Source organism: Meriones unguiculatus, chromosome 3, assembly GCF_030254825.1.
Source record: "Meriones unguiculatus strain TT.TT164.6M chromosome 3, Bangor_MerUng_6.1, whole genome shotgun sequence".
NCBI lineage: Eukaryota > Metazoa > Chordata > Mammalia > Rodentia > Muridae > Meriones > Meriones unguiculatus.
Window position 1 is genome coordinate 172069929 of NC_083351.1, and position 20365 is coordinate 172090293.

Sequence of the window (20365 nt, forward strand, 5' to 3'; positions counted from 1 at the left end):
CTTAGGCTTTGCAGTTTTCTTTCCCGTTCTGGAAAAACACCTGCCATCTCAATCTCCCAACTTATCCATCTTTACTAGAAGCACTTCAGTTCTTACACCTTGATAACATTTCTTCTTTTTTTTTCCTTACAGATTCCTTTTTTTTTTTTTTCTTAACACCACAAGACACAGTAAATTTAACAAGTATATTTATCATCATATTAAAAAAATATCTGGATCCAAACTATACACATGGCATAATGTAATATGTTAATATTATCTGTCTATATACTGTTAGGTATGAGACTTTGTAAGTTCTCAGGCAAGTCCCATAGGAAACAGGACAATCAAAAATCTCTTTGTTTTTCATGGTCTGAGGAAAGATCTACTATTGCCATGTTTTTCATTCCAAATGAGCCCACGTAGCAGACAGAGATGCAAGAAGCAGACACAGACATCTTCAAACTGACTTATGCAGCTTCCAGCAGAAATCAATAAAGGAAACCCTGTTAAACTGCAAGGGTAGAGGACTGGGTTTTTTTTTTTTTTTTCATTTTTAAAAAATTTACTCATTACAATTTATTCACTTTGTATCCCAGCTGTAGTCTCCTCTCTCATGCCCTCCCAATCCAACCCTCCTTCCCTCATCTACTCCCATGCCCCTCTCCCAGTCCAATGATAGAGGAGGTCCTCCTCCCCTCTGACCCTAGCATATCAGGTCTCATCAGGACTGGCTGCACTGTCTTCCTCTGTGGTCTAGTAAGGCTGACCCTCCCCCAGGGGAGGTGATCAAAGAGCCACCCACTGTTCATGTCAGAGATGGTCCCTGTTCCCCTTACTAGGGTGCCCATTTAGAGACTGAGCTGCCACAGGCTACACCTGTGCAGGGGTTCTAGGTTATCTCCATGAATGGTCCTTGGTTGGAGTATCAGTCTCAAAAAAGACTCCTGGGCTCAGATCTTTTGGTTCTGTTGCTCTCCTTGTAGAGCTCCTGTCCCCTCCAGGTCTTCCTATTTCCCCCTTCTTCCATAAGATTCCCTGCACTCTGCCCAAAGTTTGGCTATGAGTCTCAGCATCTGCTTTAATACCTTGCTGGGTAGAGAGTCTTTCAGAGGCCCTCTGTGGTAGGCTCCTATCGTGTTCCTTGTTTTCACCGTCTTCCAATGTTTATCCCATTTGCCTTTCTGAATGAGGATGGATCATCTTACCTAGGGTTTTCCTTCTTGCTTAGCTTCTTTAGGTGTACAGATTTTAGTATGATTATCCTATATTATATGTCTAATATCCACTTATAAGTGAGCATATACCAAGTATATCTTTCTGCTGCTGGGGTACCTCATTCAGGATGATCTTTTCTAGTTCCCACCATTTGCCTGCAAATTTCATGATTTCCTTGTTTATAATTGCAGAATAGTATTCCATTGTGTAAATGTACCACACTTTCTGTATCCATTCTTCAACTGAGGGACATCTGGGTTGTTTCCAGATTCTGACTACTATGAATAAAGCTTCTACAAACATGGTTGAACAAATGTCCTTGTTGTGTACTTGAGCATATTTTGGATATATGCCTAGGAGTGGTATAGCTGGATCTTGAGGAAGCACTATTTCTAATTTTCTGAGAAAGTGCCAGATTGATTTCCAAAGTGGTTGTATGAGTTTATATTCCCACCAGCAATGGAGAAGGGTTCCCCTTTCTCCATAGCCTCTCCAGCATGTGCTGTCACTTGAGTTTTGATCTTAGCCATTCTGATGGGTGGACTGTTTTTTTTTTTTTTTTAAGGTATCGAAGCCTTGGCCTTCCCCTCTATGGGCATTTTATTATGCAAATACAACGACCTTTTAGTTGCTCTCAAAGGCACAATGTTTTTACTTTGAGCCGTTTTATTCTATTTTCAAGCTGGTACAGAGTCCAGGAGCATCCTGACCCAGGGCAGGGGAGTTTGAAGGACACTTGGAGATAAATCATCTTGAGTATGATGTGAGAGAGCCAAATTCTAACTCTTGTGCCAGTTCCTTGGTGAGCTTAAATTGCACACTTTACCAAGATGATACAAAGGGCATTTGGGTCTCTGTGTAACGGAAGAGACATGTGGTTGCCTTGTTTAAAGGGTGAGAGAAAAAAGAGGAGGAAGACAGTGGTGTAGGCTGAACAGGAGACGTGCTGTTAAGTCCAGGTATCAGTGGGCTTCTCTGCCCTTCTCCAGAAGCCAAAGTCAGGAATGTTAGTCATGGCCAACTTCATTGTGAAAAGAGTGTTGTGGTTGAATAATAGCAATTTCCAGAAACCATGGTAATTAGCATTCTAGAACTAGAGCATGGATTCCTGCCCATCCCACCCCTACTGACCCCTGATAAAAGAAATGCTTGCTGGCCATCTGATGTTCCTGTATTCACAATTCACTATTTGTTTACTACTAACAGTGGCCAATCTCAGCCTGTGCACACACAGACAGATAAACACACACACAGACACCCCCGACAGACAGTCAGACAGACACACGCACACGTAGAGGAAGATTTTCACCCATGTCCCCACATTGTGCTTCTGCCCTGTAACCACCCCAGCTTATGTAATATTGTCTTTTCCTAAATTTCTATCATAATCAACATTAGCCAATTTTATAACATGTATAGCATGTCTCATAAACATAACAGGATTTAAAAAATACACAGTCCTTCCCCTTTAGGCTGGAGGGAGTCAAAATTTATTAATGTTAACGGTTTACTTAATTATTATTATTATAGTGGACTGGAGGTCATCGGTATGATGACTTTTGTAGAAAGGGACAAATTAACAGACATTTGTGTTTGCCCATTAAAATAAGATATATGGTTATTACGTCATTTACCCAGTGCTGGGGGGAGGGGGAACAGCCTATTTGGAGAACTCTAGTAAATATTTTAAATGTTTGACTTAGTAAAAAAAAATGTTTCCCTAACTCAGGTTTTTAAATTTTATTTTTAATTATCTGTGTCTGTGTGTGTCAATGTGTGACTGTGAGTGTATGCACAGATGTCTGCCAGGGACAGAAGAGGACGTCAGGTCCCCTGAATCTGGAGTTACAGGTGGTTGTGGTTGACAACCTGGGTACTGGGAACCAAACTCCAGTCCTTTTTTAAAAATATTTATTTATTTACTATGAATACAGTGTTCTGCCTTCATGTGTGCCTGCACACCAGAAGAGGGCACCAGATCTCATTATAGATGGTTCTGAGCCAGCATGTGTTTGCTGGGAATTGAACTCAGGACCTCTGGATGAGCAGTGACCTTAACCTCTGAGCCATCTCTCCCAACCCCTCAGGTCCTCTTTTAGAGCAGAGTGCTCTCATGACTGCTAAGCTCCCTTTCCAGCCCTTGCAGGCCAGATTTCATAAACATTAGTAAGAGTTCATCACAATGCTCAGAAACAGCACAGAAGTTAGCTTATGAAATGTTTATTTCTGGAATTTTCCACTTAATATCTTTGGATCATGGTGGAGTATAGATAGCTAACATAATGCAAAGTGGAAATTGATAGGCACCGGCTACTATAAAAGCTACTGAATGACCTAGCGGCCCATGGCTTTCTGTTTCTATAAGGCGTAATGTTGAAATCTGCAGCATATACAATATGGATAATAAGTGTCTATTCATTAAAGTGTGTGGGCCCATAATAAAGCTATCAGTTCTACTAGAAAGACAGAGAAACCCACAATTCCACCAGCAGACATTTGTAGAGGGGGTAACGGAAGCAGTGACTAGGTCGGGAAGCCCATTGCTGTAGATCTATCACTAAACAGGTTCCTTACTGGATGACTTCACTCAAGATGGTTGCCCTGGAAAGAGAATTAGGTCTCAACCTCAGTTATGTCAGAAACTGGCTCCTTGGGCCAGAGTTTAGTTCCTGATATCTGTACCATTTCATTGTCTCACCACAGGGAGATTGCTAAATTTAGAGAGGGAGAAAGACGTCAAAAGACCAGACGTCACAGCTGGTAGCACCTTGGTGTTTAACCAAGGGGTGGTTAAACACACACAGTCTGTGGATACAGACTGTATCTACAGAGAACCATGCTTGCATTGGAACTGTGACAAAATATCATCCTGCGAATGTACAGTGAGAAACAGGACAGTCAAATGGACCGATACATTGGTTCCTCTTCCAGGACTATGGGAAACTTGGGGGATGCAGGGAGGAATGACTTGAACAGATTCAGGATGTGAACCACTAGCTTCGTGATCTTTGCTGGGTTATCCCTCTTATACCCTAGCCTAACCACAGAGTGATGTCTCTCTTGTAGGGTCGTGCTGAGGACTGGTGAGGGTGCAGGTAAGAAGCCTCACATACAATCCTCTGTATGGAAGCGCTGAAACTATAGAGGCTGAGCAGAGAGACTCATGTGCTAGCACTGGGCTCCCATCTGCAGGACAGGACGTAGAGCAATACTTTCTTTTCTGGGTACCACTTTTTTCTAGAAAGGCACAGATAACTTTTCTGGTAATAATTTATTTTTCTTTAAATGGCTTTCTAGCTATCTATTTTTTGTTACTGTTTGTAGCCCAGGCTGACTCCTACACAGTCTTCCTGCCTGAACCTCCCAAGGGCTGCGGTCTCAGGTTTCCCTCCCCATGCAGGCAATGTTTTGTTATTTTTCACTAGGTGTTACTTGTTGCTTTAGCAACACCTAACATCGTGGCCAACCGTTTCTAAATTGTTTTGTTTTCACTAGTTTAACTCTCTTAGGGCACCTTATGTCTATATCACAGGAAACATTCTCTATATCCCGCCTGAGGTCAGATGGAAATCGCCCTTTCTTACCGTGAAGAGACGCCATGGGAGCTGTCTGTGAGCAACAGCGTTATTAGCCTGCAGCAAGCTACCCTGGCGCCTCCTCCAAAGCATTTCACGTGGGCTCTGCTTCCTTCCCTTTTCAAACGCTGGCAAACTCACATACAGGTGGAAGAAAAAACGCAGTGAAACCCTGTTTATTCTTCATGCTGTCTCCCCGCTGGCAATTCCTAGCCCATCAATTGATGTCTAACATCTTCAACGAGTGACTGACATTAACACAGCCCTTCGGCTTTAGTCAGCTCTCACCAGCTTACCCTGACCCCCTTCCACTGTTTTCCTGTTAGTTTTATGTACGTTTCCCACCTCCGCAGATTTGTGTGGTCACACCCGTCATTAGTATCTCTCCTCTATAGAAATGGCTACCTAATTTGCTTATACGTTGTTGTTTTTCAACACGAGGTATCATCTTCAAGCCCTTGTGCATGCTGGGTAAGTACTCTTTCGGCTGAGCTACATCTACCCCTTCGCAGCTTCAGTTGGTTCGTTGCTCCTCACATGTCCTGGATATTAGCCTCCTATCATGTATCCAAGTTTCTTCAACTAAGTCTCCATCTCATTGTTGATAGTATCCTTTGGGGCACCTGTGTTTTTACTTTCTGAGGAAGTCTAATTTGTCTGCGTTTACCTTTGCTGCCTGAGTTTCCGTGTCTAGAACAAGAGACTGTTGCCAAATCCAGTGTTGTGAGGCTTGTGCTCTGTTTCTTTTCTTTTCTTTTTTTTTAATAATTTTAGCTCTCCCTGTTTAGGGCCTTGGACTACTTTGAGTTAAAAGTATATGGTAGAAAGTAATTTTCCTTTACTTTTGGATATGAAAGGTCTATAACCATTTATTTTAAAGACCATCTCTCAGGATCTTGTGTGTTTGGAGAGTGTGTGTCTGTCTGTGTGCATGTGTGTGCGGATGCCCACATCTGTGCATGCATGTGCAGGGACCAGGCCAGGGGTCCTGCTCCATCACTCTCCACCTAATGCCTTTGATCCTGGAGCTGACCACTCCCCCCACCCTTGACTCGATGGCCACCAAGCCCCAGCAGTCCTTTTGTCTCTGCTCAGCCTCGTGCTGGGTTTATAGGTGTACATGAGCACATCTGGCTTTTACAAGGGTGCCGGGGACCACACTCAGGCCCTCAAATCTGCACAGCAGGTACTCTTATCCACCTCACCTTTTTATTTATTTATTTTTTTTGAGATGGGGTCACACACATCCTAGGCTGGCCCCACACTCACCAGATGCCTGAGGGTGACCCTGCACCCCCTTTTCTTCTCCTGCCCTCAACAGCTGGGACACAGGTATGTGTCAACATTCCTGGCTTATGTACGAGGTCCTGTACAAAACAAGAGCTTCTACTTTTAACAAAATCTAAGCCGCCCAGTTCTTTTTATAGGTCCTGCTTTTAATGTCAAATCTAGGAACTTCTTGCTTATCCCTTGATCTCAGATTTTTTTTTCTCCTTTGTCCTTTTTACTGAAAGGTTTGTGGTTTTATGTTGAAATCTGTGATCTGGTTCTTACCTTTTAAAACTGTGAGTCTCCATTGTCTTATTGAGTTTGGTTAAAGCCTCAACAGTTGTCAGTCACTTTGGTAAGACTTCAGAAACGTGACGAGCTACATCAGATGACATCACAGAAAAAGATTCTTTATTCTGAAGGACATAAATCAGACACAGGAGAACCCACCATGCCATGTTCTGGCAGCTCACAAATATGAACCTAAGGTCAGGTGCGCGTGTGTGTGTGTGTGTGTGTGTATGTGTGTGTGTGTGTGTAGAGGGGGGAAATCCTTACTCCACTTTCCTACCCACCTTTTCTTTGCAAAAGACCCTGTTAGGTGTCAAGAGCATCTGGAGACCAGAAGACTACAGTGAAAAGCTCACGACCGGCTTCTGGTTTCATCAGCCTGCCAATGTCTCCTGTGACAAATCCTGGCGGGCCTTGTCACACATGCCTTGTCTCTTTTCTTGTCACAGAGAATCCATTGGCCCCCCATTAGTCCACACTCAGCTTACAAGGATTTCCAGCCAACAAACAAACAATGTGTTCTCCGCTCTTGGTGTGAGGGGCTTGTGGGGGCCTTGAAAGATGAGCAGGACTGACTGTGTGCTGTTTGGGATCAAGGGCAAGTTCAGAAAATGAACTCGACTGCAAGAGACTTGGGAAAGAGTGAAGCAACTGACCTGATAAATCAGCTCTCATGACTTAGTCTCAGAATTGGCTGAGAAGGAAACCCTTGCTGGCCTCAAACAGTGCCTGCTTCAGCCTCCCATGTGCTGAGGTTACTGACTTGAGCCACCATGTCCAGGTGTGGCTTTGACTTTGCAAAGGCCCCTTTCTTAACAAATTAAAGTTGGGATCTTAGGTAGCAAGCTCATGTGGGCATACAATATACATTTCAATAGCAGGTAACGGTCCTTGATCATAGGACAGCGTTCCCAGGCTAGGAACTGAAGGAAAGACTGAGAGGTAGTTCTCTTCATTCAACTCCTCCCCCTCATTTCCTGAACACAAAACTGGTCTACTGCTCTCCTTACATCAGAAAATGCCACCAGGGCTGGGGAGATGGCTTATCTGGAAAAGGCTTGCTGGGGAAACCCAGTAACCTGAATTCAATCCCTGAGACCCAAGCAAGAAAGGAGAGAACTGACTCCACAGAATTGCCCTCTGACCTCCACATATGTGCCATGATATGCATGCTCCTACCCACACATATGATGTACACATGAGTACATATACAGGCTAATAATAAGTGATTTTTTTTTAATGAAAAGAAAATAAAAAATTTCATTTACCAGTAAGATGTACTGGTTAGGTGTATGCCAACCTGCCACAAGCTAGAGTCATTAGAGAGGAGGCAGCCTTGAGGAAAGGCCTCCATAGATTCAGCTGTAGGGGGTGGTGCTGGTGGTCCCGGGTTCTATAAGAAAGCAGGCTGAGCAAGCCATGGGATCAAGCCAGTGAGCCCCACCCCTCCATGGCCACTGCATAGGCTCCTGCCTCCAGGTTCCTGCTCTGCATGAGTTCCTGCCCTCGCTGCTTTTGATGACGAACTGGCATACGGAACTGTGAGCACACTGGAGCCTTTCTTCCCCAAGTTACTTTTGGTCATTGTGTTTCAACACAGCAATGGTAACCTAAGGCACAAGGATAAGTTCCATTCTTCTCCTGAGCTGAACAAAGAAGCCCCTTCAAGGACAGAGAAGGAGTAATCCACGTTCCTAAGACTTTTATTTGGGGCTGGAGAGATGGCTTGGGGATGCATTGCCCTGTTGTTCTTGCACAGGACCCAGGTTCAAGTGTCAGCACCAACATGGTGGCAAAGTCAGCTCCAGGGGCTCTAATGCCCTCTTCTGGCCTCTGTGAGCACCATGCGCACATACAGTGTACATATCCCATGCAGGCAAAACGCTCATGTACATAAAATATCTTAAAAAAGAATTTATCTTTGTTTAATAAATTGTGATTTTTTTTTATTCTGTGAAGTATTTACTCTGCTGATACTAATCTTCCAATAATATTTCACAGAGAGAAAACAAGGATAAATGTTCCCATGGCCCCAAAGAGCTGAGCATATCTGGAATGGGATCTAATGAGTTTTTGACAGAAGGAGGGAAAGAGCCAGAATTGTAAAAACCCTCTTGAAAAGGTTCTGGCATTCAGCTTTGGTTTGAAACTCTCCTCCAAACGGCATTATTTATCCAAACGACTTGCTAAGCTGTTACCCAGATGGCCACATCTCACAGAGGCACTACTGCCAGCTCTGAACGTTTTACCGTGTGTTCTCTTCCAATAAATATCATTCCACAAGTGTGAGTGATCCGTATACTCTTACCCAGTTGGTGTGTGAAGCAAGCTTGAGTGAGATCGTAAGAACCTCTGCTCCCTGTGCTCCTTTTGTGTACCCAAAACTCTTGCTTTCCCCCAGAGGGGGGATAAAGGAAGCAGAGCTAAAGGACTGTGGGATCTCCCACCGCTTATATCTCTGATGCTCCGGAAGTCCCTGGCTTTCCCCCTCCTGAAGCATGGATTTTATGCCTATGCAAGCTTGTTATCTAAGACCCCACCCACTTTAACTTGTTCAAAAAGGAACTTTATAAGTCTAACTCACAACTGGACATGGTGGCTCATGTCAGTAATCCCAGCACTTGGGAGGCAGGAACAGTTTGAGGCCAGCAAGAGCTTCATAAGCAGCCCTATTTGAAAATGCCAATAATGATAGTAATGGCACCATTCCTATTTGTTATCAAGTACCATGTAGTTCTTCCAATGTAAACGCGCCTATCAAAGCCTGGGAAAATGGCATCCCGAGGCCAGTCCAAGGTCCTTGAAGACAAATCTTCCAGTGTACCGTATGATGGAAAAACACCTCCCACCTACAGACGGGAAACGAAAGCCCCCCAGATGCTTGATGCTCTTTAAAGCACTTCTTCCGGTGACTGACTGCTGAAGAAGGTGAGACCGAGCGGCACCAGCAGGCATTTGCCTGTGAAGGAGAAGGTTTGTCTGGGCCAGTAGGGAGAGGCACTTATAGCTAATCCACTTGGGACAAGGGCTTAGAGTCCCAGCTCTGCCTCTTTCTAGTTATGTGACAGTGGTTAAGCTTGCTCTGGGCCTCAGTTTCCTCATCAATAAAGTGGAATGATAATGGCATGGGCCTCATCACATATAGACTGAAAACACTCTTAAGGCTGTCTAGCCAGCCTCCCAGAACTGCTGCTAACTGCTGTCATGTACCATGAATTCACGTTTCTGTCCAAGACAAACCTCACATATAACTTTGATCCCCTGAGATTATACTGCCTGGTGACTCGAAGTCAGTCTGTGGAGTGTGTTCCCATGAGGAAGAAGCTGTCAAATGACACCCTCCTCAGGATTGTGTCCCTGTCGTTAAGTGACATAGGATCCTGTCCTTCACTGCAAGAACTTCTTGGGGGCTCTGTTTAGCTTTTTCCACTTCGTAATTTATCAGGAGGTGCGTTCCTTGCTTGATACAGCAATTTTTCGTGTCCTCTTGGAGCCAGCTGGTACGGAGCAGAAACAATGAACAATGGCTGCCCTCTGAGAGCCAGGACTGCCACAGTGTCTGTGAACCAGAGCCTCACGGGGGTCTTTGCCATGTGTGTGAGCCAACGTGGAGGCCTCGTATTATGCTGTTGTCCTTTTGCAACTATAAGTGAGAATGAGCTATCTGTTTTGTTTTTCCATGATTTTTAGAGACCCTGAGATTCGAGGAATAGAGAAGGAGCCAATAAACAAGTCACAAACCCAGAGATAAAAGCTGTTTTTACCGCATCCTAAGCTTTGAATATCCCAAGAGTCAGGCGAGGTGCCACTCTAAGAGTCCATTATGACTTGCCCTGGTCAGCAGGTATAAGCAGCACCGTTAAATCCACAAGGTCAGTTCCCTACCACAAAGTTTTTAAGAGTTCTGGCAAAGACAAAATAAAAAACAAAAACCTCCAAACACTCGTAGTGAAGGCCCCCAAATATGATGACTTCTAAACAGAAGCAGCAGTGATTTTTTTTTCTTTAAATCTACCATTGATTTCTAAAAGCGGTCACCTTCATTCACCCGACAGACAATATAGGGGATCCTCCTATACTCATGGATTCTTTTTCTTAGAAACGGATGGAACCCACAGATACCATCCAAAGATAACTCCCAAAGGAATTCCCTTCCACTGGCACATGGATCCAATATGGCCTGAGTTTCCACAATTCACTTCAAGAATAGTATATCAAACGCTGCTCATATTTGGAGGATATAACTTCTCTTCTTGGTTCAGAGCATTTTACTCAGTTTACTTTTCCTCAGGACAGCAATGTGCTCAGCCCACGGATACCATATATGTCATGGACAGCTACCTCATTTTCCTTTGACAAGACTCTCTTGAACCTAGCCACTGAGACGCAGAAGAAAGCCTACTGAGTAGCAAATGGGAAGGGTTTGTTTCCTCAGTGATGAAAAAAAACTCATCCAGCCACATTCCTTCTTTCTCACTTGGGACGGTGCAGTAAAAATACGGCCCTGGTGCCAACATCCATTATGTAATCAGGAGAAGACAAAATATGAGGACCCAAAGCCACCATATTGAGGATGGCCAAATAGAATGTGGAAAGAATGAGTCCTTGTTGATATCCTCAAAGGTCCAGTTCCACCAATTTCCAAGCACAGCAAAGGTCAGTTAGGAGTTTCCATTACAGATTGGTACAGTACAGAATTCTCTCTGCTCATCTCCTACCATGACTGGTTCAGTGAACACTCACCTGTACTATGACAAGTACCCTCTCTTGCAAGTGTGGCTTTGTGAGAAATACTCTTCCAAAGGGCTATGAGGAAAGGTTCATTTCACAGCAATGGGACAAGGTTTCTACTTTCCCGGGATACATACCAAAGCATTTAGACATTGATTGTCACCCAGGAAAATTGATTTAAATTTTTCAATGGAGAGATGAAAAAAACCAGACACAAAGTACAATAGCTGCAGGGCATTTGAAGAGAACCGCTGCCTTCTGAGCCGCACACTTAAAGATACTGAAAGCTGGGGCTGGACAGGAGGCTCAACAGTTAAGAGTGCTGGCTGCTCTTCCAGAGGACCTGGGTTGAGTTCCCAGCAACCACATCAGGTGACTCACAACTCCAGCTCTCGGAGATCTGGCACTCCTTTTGGCCTCCGTACACACCCACAAGCATGCATGCACGCACTCTTGGGCACACACATACGCCCACTTTCACACATAGAACATAAAATTTTTTTTAAATGCTGAAATGGCAAGCTTTGTTATATGTATTTCACTACAATGAAAAAAAGAAAGGCAACAACAACAACAAAAAAGAAAGGCAACAAAAACAACCACCACCCCACATCCATTAGAGAGGCTATTATAAAAATAACAATTATTAGCTGGGAGTGGTGGTACAGGCCTTTAATCCTAGCACTTGGGAGGCAGAGGCAGGCAGATCTGTGAGTTCCAGGCCAGCCTGGAGTTATAGGACAGCAAGGGCTATGCAGAGAGACCCAGTGTCAAGAAAGACAAAACAAAACAAAAACAAAACAAACATTGGTCAGGATGTGGAAAAATAGAGTTTTAAATGTCTTATTATACAGACAGGGCTGACCTGGTACTTGCTGTGTAGGCTAGCCTGGCCTCAGACACACAGAATCATCTCCCTCCGCCTCCCCAGCACTGGGATTAAGACCACGTGCCACTATGCCTGGCCAACAATCAGAAACGTTGCTGGGATTTAAATGTTATGGATGGCTGGTGGGATAGGGAGGTGACTTGGGGGGTTAAATACTTGAAGTGCAAGTGTGAAGACCTGAGTTCGAACCCGGAACCTACATACAGTTAGATGCAGTAGCGCTGGGAATGAAGACATGTGGCACCAGCACTCAGGATAGGATGAGGGCCGGAGGTAGGAGACTCCCTGGAAGGCCCCGAGCCAGCGCCCTGGTGCATGTAGCAGCAAACAACGGAGATGATGCCTCAGACAAGAAAGTGGAGACTGGCCCCCGAGCTTGTCTTCTGACCTCCACGAGCACACTGCGGTTTCCCCACCCCCGTTCAGCACAGAAACAGAGTGAAACGCTGCCACGTATCACTAAAAAGCAGTAATGGTTTCTCAACAAGTGAAAAATAAAATTAGCGAATGATGCAGAAATCCCGCCCTGGGTCTGTGACCACACGGTGTCTGAATGAACACTGTCCCCCTAGGCTCAGCTATTTGAACATTTGGTCCCAGTTGGTGGTCCTGCCTGGGAGGATTACAGAACCTTTAGGAGGAAGAAGATCCTTGTTGGAAGAATTATGTCCGGGGGGGAGGGGTTGGGGGCTCGGCTTTGAGGTTTCACATAGTCTTGTTCTGCTTCCTGCTCACTCTCTCTCACTTCCTGTGTGTGGACAGAATGTCATCAACAGCTTCCTGTGCCCTCCCTGCCACAAACCTCTGCCTCCAGACCTGTAAGCCAAGGACAGACACTTCTCCCCTCTAAGTTGCTTTTGGTCATGTATTTCATCACAGCAACAGAAAAGGACCTAAGTCAAACCCTAAGAACGAAAACCAGACCGTGAGCAGACACATGCAAACCCACAGGTAGAGCAACAGAAATCACAACAGCCAAAGACAGAAACAACCCAAGCGCCCATCAGTGGGTGGAAAGGTTCGGCGCTGTACCTACCACGGAGTGTTATTTAGCTTTAAAAAGGGGTAAAAAAACAAACCAAACAAACGAGGCACGGTAGCTCCCATCTGCAATCTCATCCCTCGGGAGGGTTGTCACAAGTTCGAGGCCAGCCATGAGAAGGAAATTTTGACAAATGCCATACGATGAACAAAGTGACAATGCTGTACGGTTTCACTTATGAGTTAACCAGAGTGGCTCAACCAACAGAGACTGGAATGGACAGAAAGCAGGTGCTGGCTCTCGGGTGGAGTTAGGGAAAGGGGTTTGTATTTAGTGAGTACCATAGGGGCTCCACCTGCAAGTTACGGTTTCTGGGTCACACACTGCCCTTTCCACTCCGGGCAGATGCAATTCTTATATATTTATTACTACTGTGTGTGTATAATGTGTATGTGTGATGTGTGTGCATGCATTCATATGTGTATATAATGTGTGTGTATATGTGTATGTGGGTGTATGTATGGTTGTGTATATAATGTGTGTATGTGAGTGTATAATGTGTGAGTATATAATGTGTGTGATGTTCATGTGTGTATATATGTGTATGAGTGTATGTATAATGTTTGTGTGTGCATGCGTATGATGTATGTGTGTGTATGTGTGTGTATATGTGATATGTGTGGGCACCTATGGGTGTGTGTATAGACTGTGTGTGAGTGTGTGTGAGTTCTGGGGCTCAAACTCAGGGTGACGTGCTTGCACAGGAAGCCCTTTCACGCACTGCACTTAGGTGTAGTTGCTAACAGTCTCACAGACTGTAATCGAGATGGCAAGTTACCCACCTTCGACACCCACGCACACATTCCAGTTACAATGGCGGAATGGGGGAGGACATGGAGACCCGCTGGCTGCGGTGGCAGACATGACAGCTGTGTGTGAACGGCTCCCACACGCCTTCCAGTGTCTTAGGAGAACAGCTGGCACACAGCCAGCTGCCCGGCTACGCGACACCTGAGCTGTAGCACAGCTACGCCATCAATTTCTTACCAATGGGACAAGAACGAGAGGGATTTCTCACTCACCCCTCTGAGCTAAGACAACAGCAACCGCTGTACAGACGCCACGCCACACATCAGTGCCTCCTCTCCCACTGGCTCGGAACACCCACCCTCCTCTACGGAAATTAAAAAGCCATCCTGTCGTTAGGTTCTGGTTGCTGCGGCAGAAGCTTTTACTGTAGCTAACTGATGCCTTCAGATGCGGCAGCCACTGAAATCCAAACAGCTCATCAACGTCAAAGGCACTGTTCGTCAGCTACCTGGAAATGTCTCAGTGGCACTAACGTAACCTTGCCCTGAGAGCCAGGTGACAGCCAAGAGGCCACAAGAGTCACTAGGCAGTTTTCCACAGTTTGTGGTAGAATTGAGGGTATGGAACCACTTTCCAGTTTAATGATGGCCAATCTTTCATATGTATGTAACATTTTCAGCTTTTTTTTTCTCCCCTGAGAGAGGATCTCAGGTAGTCCAGGCTGGCCTCAAACTTGCTCCACAGTCAAGATGACATTGAACTCCTGAGGCCCTTGTCTCCACCTCCCCAGTTCAAGATTACAAGCACGTACCACCATACCTGGCTTATGTGGGGCTGGGGTTTAAACGAAGGTTCATTCCAGACACCCCCAGCCTCATTTTCACAAAGACTTCATAAATACGCAAATCTTTTCCCTACTTGTCTAATACTTCCTGAATGATTCAGGCCTCCTCCGAGGCAGGGAAAAGGCTGGGTAAAGGCTGGGTTTTGCCACTGATGTAATCTGTAGATGGTGAGGAGACTGGGGGAAGTTCTGAAGACTCTTAGTCCTTTCACTTCATGGGATTGTTTCTCGTATCTGCCTATCCCAAAGGCACTAAACAAACAAAGAGCCTGTGCAATACCTGACCACACACTGCCAGGTACACCCTGCCCACAGCTCTGAAACAGCTCTCCAGCTCCCTGGTAATCCGTGCCAGCTCCAAGCACCAGGACAAGCACTGGGCCCACAGGATGCAGGTTCTCTCTTGCTAGGCTCTGACATCAATACTCGCTTCAGTGAAAAGACAGGCAAACGTGGAACAAATCAGGGCAAAAGAAGTGCCCCACCCAAGTCCCCAGGGATGCAAAATGCCCAGGAACTCCAGGATGTGAAAGTCTGAGAGGCAAACGCAGGTTGAGTCTTGTGTGGCTTGTGGAAGAACGCCAAGGCTGAGAAATGCTGGAGACCAGCCATCCCCAAACACCGAAGATGGATCTCCTCGTCAGTCAGGCTGCCAGCTTCTTGGTGGAGAATGTTGCAAATGCAAAGGACGAGATGATGATTCTCTCACATCCTGTTTTACGGGACCTCGGACTAGAGCGAGGGCCATGGGTGTGACGTGGATCTGTGGGGGTGATGCATCTTGCCGAGAAGCCTCAGTGTCCTCGTCACAATGTGTACCTACTTCTGTGGCCTGCACTCAAGACTAAGATTTAGCCCAACAGTGTCAGGCCCATGCGGAGCTCTTCCTCGCTGGGAACCGTCATTATAAATGGCAGCATTAACATCACCGAAGTCCACCCTGTTTTTGACCCAAGGAGAGAAAGCAACACTGTAGAGTTAGTCACACGTAATGGTACCCACTTAGGAATTTGGAGGGGAACCTGAAAGAGGATATAGCACAGCCTTTCCAAAGTTCCCTTGGAGAAACAGGGTATGACTTTACATTAAAAAAAAAAATCTCGAAGCAGTCTCTTGGAAATCACTTTATGCCGATGTCTTCTCTGGAAGGACAGACAGCACATGAAATATACCCGACCAGAGATTGTTTGCTGGAGTTCAGAGGGTACTGTAGCGGGCTGAACACCATCCGGCATCCCTCCCTCAGCAAGAACCAATCAACATGTGAACCTGAGTCCCCTGAACACTCACGTAGAACTACTCCATCACCAGGATGACAACCACAGGAACCAGGGACTTAGGAGGTGTAGTTAGCTGACAATACCCTGCTCTTCCAAAGCCAGCGGTCAACCCCCCTCATCTGGTAAATGCTTCCTTCAACTCGGACTCTCACATCACTTAGAACCCTGTACAAAAGTAACCTGGAAGAGACCTTGTAAATAATTCTGCCTTCCCTCAGAGCCTCCCTCCTCTTTTCACTGCTGTCATTTGGTTGCTCCTAAGTGCTCAGAAGGCTACAGATGATAAGTAAGGGTGTGAATGCAGATGAAGAGTAAAACTAGCTTATTCGTGGGCAGAGATTAATTTTTTTCTTTCTCTGTTTGCTGTTTTGGGGTCATATCCGGTGCCTTGCACATACCAGGCCAACACTCTACCACTGAGTGGTTCATGCTAAGGGATGCTCAGATAACAAGTGGGTGTGTCTGAGAGAAGGTTCCGGGGACTCAGGAGACTACGTGTCCTGGGTGGCTCAGATTGTCAGGTTAACACAACCTGGAGTTATGTGAGGGATGAAGCCCCAACTGAGGAACTGCTGAGATCAGGTTGGCCTATGCACATGTCTGTGAGAGCCTGTCCTGACTATTAAGTGTGGGAGGGCCCCGCCCACGGGTTGGCAGTATTCTCTGGGCAGGTGGTCCTGGGATGTATAAAAAGCTGAGCATGAGCCGGGGAGTGGGCGGACAGCAAGCCAGTAATCAGTATCCTGTCTCTGTGGCTCCTGTCTTCAGGTTTCTCCATTAAGTTCCTGTCTGACTCTTCTCAATGATGAACTTCGACCTGGAAGTTTAAGATGAAATAAGCCCCTTCTTCCTCTTCAATGCTACTGGTCAGACCGTGTAAATAACAGTTACTTCCACTAGTCTGACTGGCACTGTGCAGTCCGCTGAGGGTCTGGAGAGTTGGCTGGAGGGCAGCCAGCTGTCTCTTCTTGAGCTGGGACATTCATTCTTCCTACCCTTGACGAGCAGGACTCTGGGTTCTCCAGCTTCACAACTCTAACCTTAACACGAGTGACTTTCCCGGCTGTCGGGCCTGCAGACTCCAGCTGCTTTCACCATGCACTTCCCTGTATACAGGAGCAGACTGCACACTGTAGTTCTGAGGCCCAGCGTGGCACGAGCCGTCCCCCCCCCCCCTGCATTTTTATACACCGAGCCTCTGGTTCCGTTTCCCTGGACGAGCCTGACTCATGCCATCAGCAGCAGAGGTGGCTTCACGATTAGTCGATAAAATTAGCATACAGAATTGCCACACATCCTAACGAGGACTTTCAAGCTTGTAACTAAGGGAACCAGAGTGTTTTCCAACTCTCCCTGAAGCCGTCAGGATAAATATTCGGAAAGCACCGGGCGTCCATTAACCTCAAGGTCTAACCTGGCCCATGTGCTGGCCCTGGCTAGCACACAAGGCTTTGGATCCGGATGATTTTCCTGGGTGGTCATCGCCTCACGGCCCCTTTCATGGCTCAGAATGAAGCTCCTTTCAGTGTCTTGTTCACCTCTCCATGAAGGTGGGTGGGACACTGACGTCCTCTTCTCTCTTGGGCAAGGGTTGGTGGATGAGGGCCATCCCCTGTGACAGACTTGTGTGCGTGAAACCCATCCCTTTGGTTCCCTTTGCTCCTCCTAGCGGAGTTGCAGGCTCCTCCCGCTGTGGTTTCTCAGTGGTGGGTGCTCATGGGCCCCTCACCCTGCTGCCTGCCTAGGCACTTCCCCTCCTCTCCAGAGACCGCATAGCTCACCCTTAAAGTAGAAGGCGATGGGGTTTGGTAGCGTAGCAAGAACAGGCTGAGAGAATAAATGCCCAACATGGCTCAGTGAGTAAACACACTTGGATACAAGTTTGATGACCTCAGCAATATTCCCGGATCCCTCGGTAGAAAAACAGAATGACTCCTCTGTGTTTTCTTCTGACCTCCTTACAGTCCTATGGTAGCAAGCATGTGTACACACACAATGATAAATCGCTCAACGGGGGCTGGCTCAGTGGTAGCATAGCCAGACCTGGGTTCCAGCACAAAAGAGGGGGTTGAAAAATCTTATCAGTTATTAGGTAATCTATCTCTCGCCTGATAGAAACAGCCCACAGAACACTAATTGGATATTCTAATGAGCTGAACTCCCCCTGACACCTTGAGCAAGCTCTTGTCTAGGATAAATTAGGGGTGAATTCAGTGACTGGGGAGGGGAACCATTAGGATTCTCAATGTGTCTGATAGCATCACACATACGGGAGGAAAGTTGCTTCATTTCTGAGATGTATTGGTTTTGACAGTGGAGAAGAATAACTTGACCCAATGCTGGGGAGACAGAGGTACGTGGGTGGGGTCCCCATGAGTTCTAGGCTGGCTGGAGGGGCTAGATCTTGTCCAAATCAAAACAGAAATGGTTAAATAGACAGATAGGTCTATATCAGGCTAAAGAGCTTGTATGGAGGAAAGGAAACAGTCCATAATGTGAAGAGATGAGCCACAGAATGGGAGAAAATCCCTGCATATTACACATCCGAGGAAGGCTAAGACCCAAAGGAAGCTCATCTATCCCAGTGCACTGAATCACCTCCAGAACAGTAAAGGAGAACAGGCCCCATGAGGAGGCGTGTCGACCAGGCATGTGGAAAAGCATTCCACCCCACATTGGCAATCCACCACAGAAAATGGGAATCAGATCACACCCTTCTCCATCTCACTCCACTAAGGATTCTTGTTGTGCAACAGACAAACGGTAAGTCCCAACAAGGACGCGGCAGGGTGTGAGGTACGGCGAGGGGGACCTTGCTCCTGATCACAGGCAGGGCTGAATCAACGCAGAGGAGCCCAGCGGGTATGAGCAACCAGGTGCCTGCTTCTGACAGGATGCTGAGAGAGCAGTATGATCGGCAGTCGGTGAGGTGTGTTACTGACTGTTGCTGTGACACAAAAGCATCGTGAGGAATGGATGTTCATTTGGCTTATGGCTTGAGAGGACACGGCCCATCGTGGTGAGGAGGGCCTGCCAACGGGAATGTGAAAATCTGCAGTCAGGAGCAGAGGGAGCTGAGCGCTGCTGCTCCGGGAACTTCCTCCTTCACTCGTCTGGGACCGTTTTACAGGACGGCGCCGCCCCCACTCACTGTGGATCTCCCTTCTTAAACCTCATCTGCGTTATCCTCACACACATGCTCAGAGGAGTGTCTCCTTGGTGATTCTGAATCCCGTCAAGTTCACAACGAAATTAACCATCACAAAGGACAGCGGGGAGGGTCAGTGTCTTATTAGAGATTGGGGCTCGGAGGCTCAAGGTAAACCCAGATTTTTACAGACATTCTCCAGAGGAGACAGACACAGCTGTATGCTAGTGCAAAGGAAAAGCCCTAACTTGGACAAGCTCCCGGTCCACAGCCAGGCAGGTATAAGCCCTCTAAGGACAGCAAAGCTTAAGACAGACAGTGAAGGGTTCTCCAGCCAGGTAAAACGGAAAGGATACAGTGGCACAAGGCACGGTGTGACAAAGCTATGGAAACGGGATACAAATGAGGCAGGTTTCCCCGGCAAGGTGGGTCACAGGGCAGCTGTGGGGACTGGAGTGTGGGGAGCTACTGCAGTGCTCCTGGGAAGAGAGCTGGTGCCCCAAACCAGCGCAAGAGCTGCCAAAGGAGGAAAACACACAAAGAATCCTAGGGGCATTTTACTCTCAGGATGTAGCTGGGGAAGGCATACCTTCCGATGACTGGAGACCCCTTTCATAGATGCCAATGGAACTCATGTGTTTGGACTAAAGTTCGTTTGGGCTTGGGAAAGAGGGGAAATTAGTGAATTGATAGGATCTGTAGACTGTTTCAAAAGATGTATGTAAATGAGTACAGCTGGGGACTGGATCAATATAGAAATAGAGTAATAAAGCCAGAAGGGACTGTATTGTTTTCAAAGTCTAGTTCACCATTCAAGTGGTCACAAACCACAAAAATCTAATTAAAGAAGGAGAGAGGGGAGGATGAGAATGACGATTTATAGGAGGTAGAGATTTATGAAACCCTGATGGTAATCAAAATGAAGAAAGCGATTTAGAGTAGCTCCTTAATTAAAGGACAACATTCCAGTCTTTGTTTTTCATTGTTTATCAAACACAGCTAGTCCTTTCTCTCAGGCAGCAATGTCTAACAGCTTCTGATTATGGTTGCAAACCACATGTGGGGGATCACGAGTCTGTTTTTCCATGGGTAACAACTCAGTGGTAAGGTGGCCAACTGATCACTCCTTCACACGAGTGACACACGCCTGTCCGCAAACACAGTCACCCACCCCAAGGGCCTGGAAGTGCAAACAGTGACCAAAATGCAAATGAAAGACTTTTTGGGGTTGGTCTCTGGAAGCTATATTTGAGTTGAAAGAAACCACAAAAAGAAGTAAGGGCGAGTTCTTCTGATAATGCAAACGGCATCTACCGACTGGCCTGCCACAGAGTGGTCAAAAGTATCAC

At 46.3% G+C, this 20365-nt stretch overlaps 1 protein-coding gene across 6 annotated transcripts in view; it reads right to left on the reverse strand.

The window, feature by feature from the left end:
• Tmem150c (transmembrane protein 150C) overlaps window positions 1-20365 on the reverse strand; it is a 60581-nt gene that overhangs the window by 18881 nt on the left and 21335 nt on the right. The window contains exon 1 of one of the 6 annotated variants that reach the window (XM_021646127.2): window positions 14564-14924. The exons of the other annotated variants lie outside the window; for them this stretch is intronic. The gene's annotated coding sequence lies outside the window, so the exon portion shown is untranslated. Of the gene's footprint in view, window positions 1-14563; window positions 14925-20365 lie in introns of those variants that run through there. 6 annotated transcript variants of the gene reach the window in all.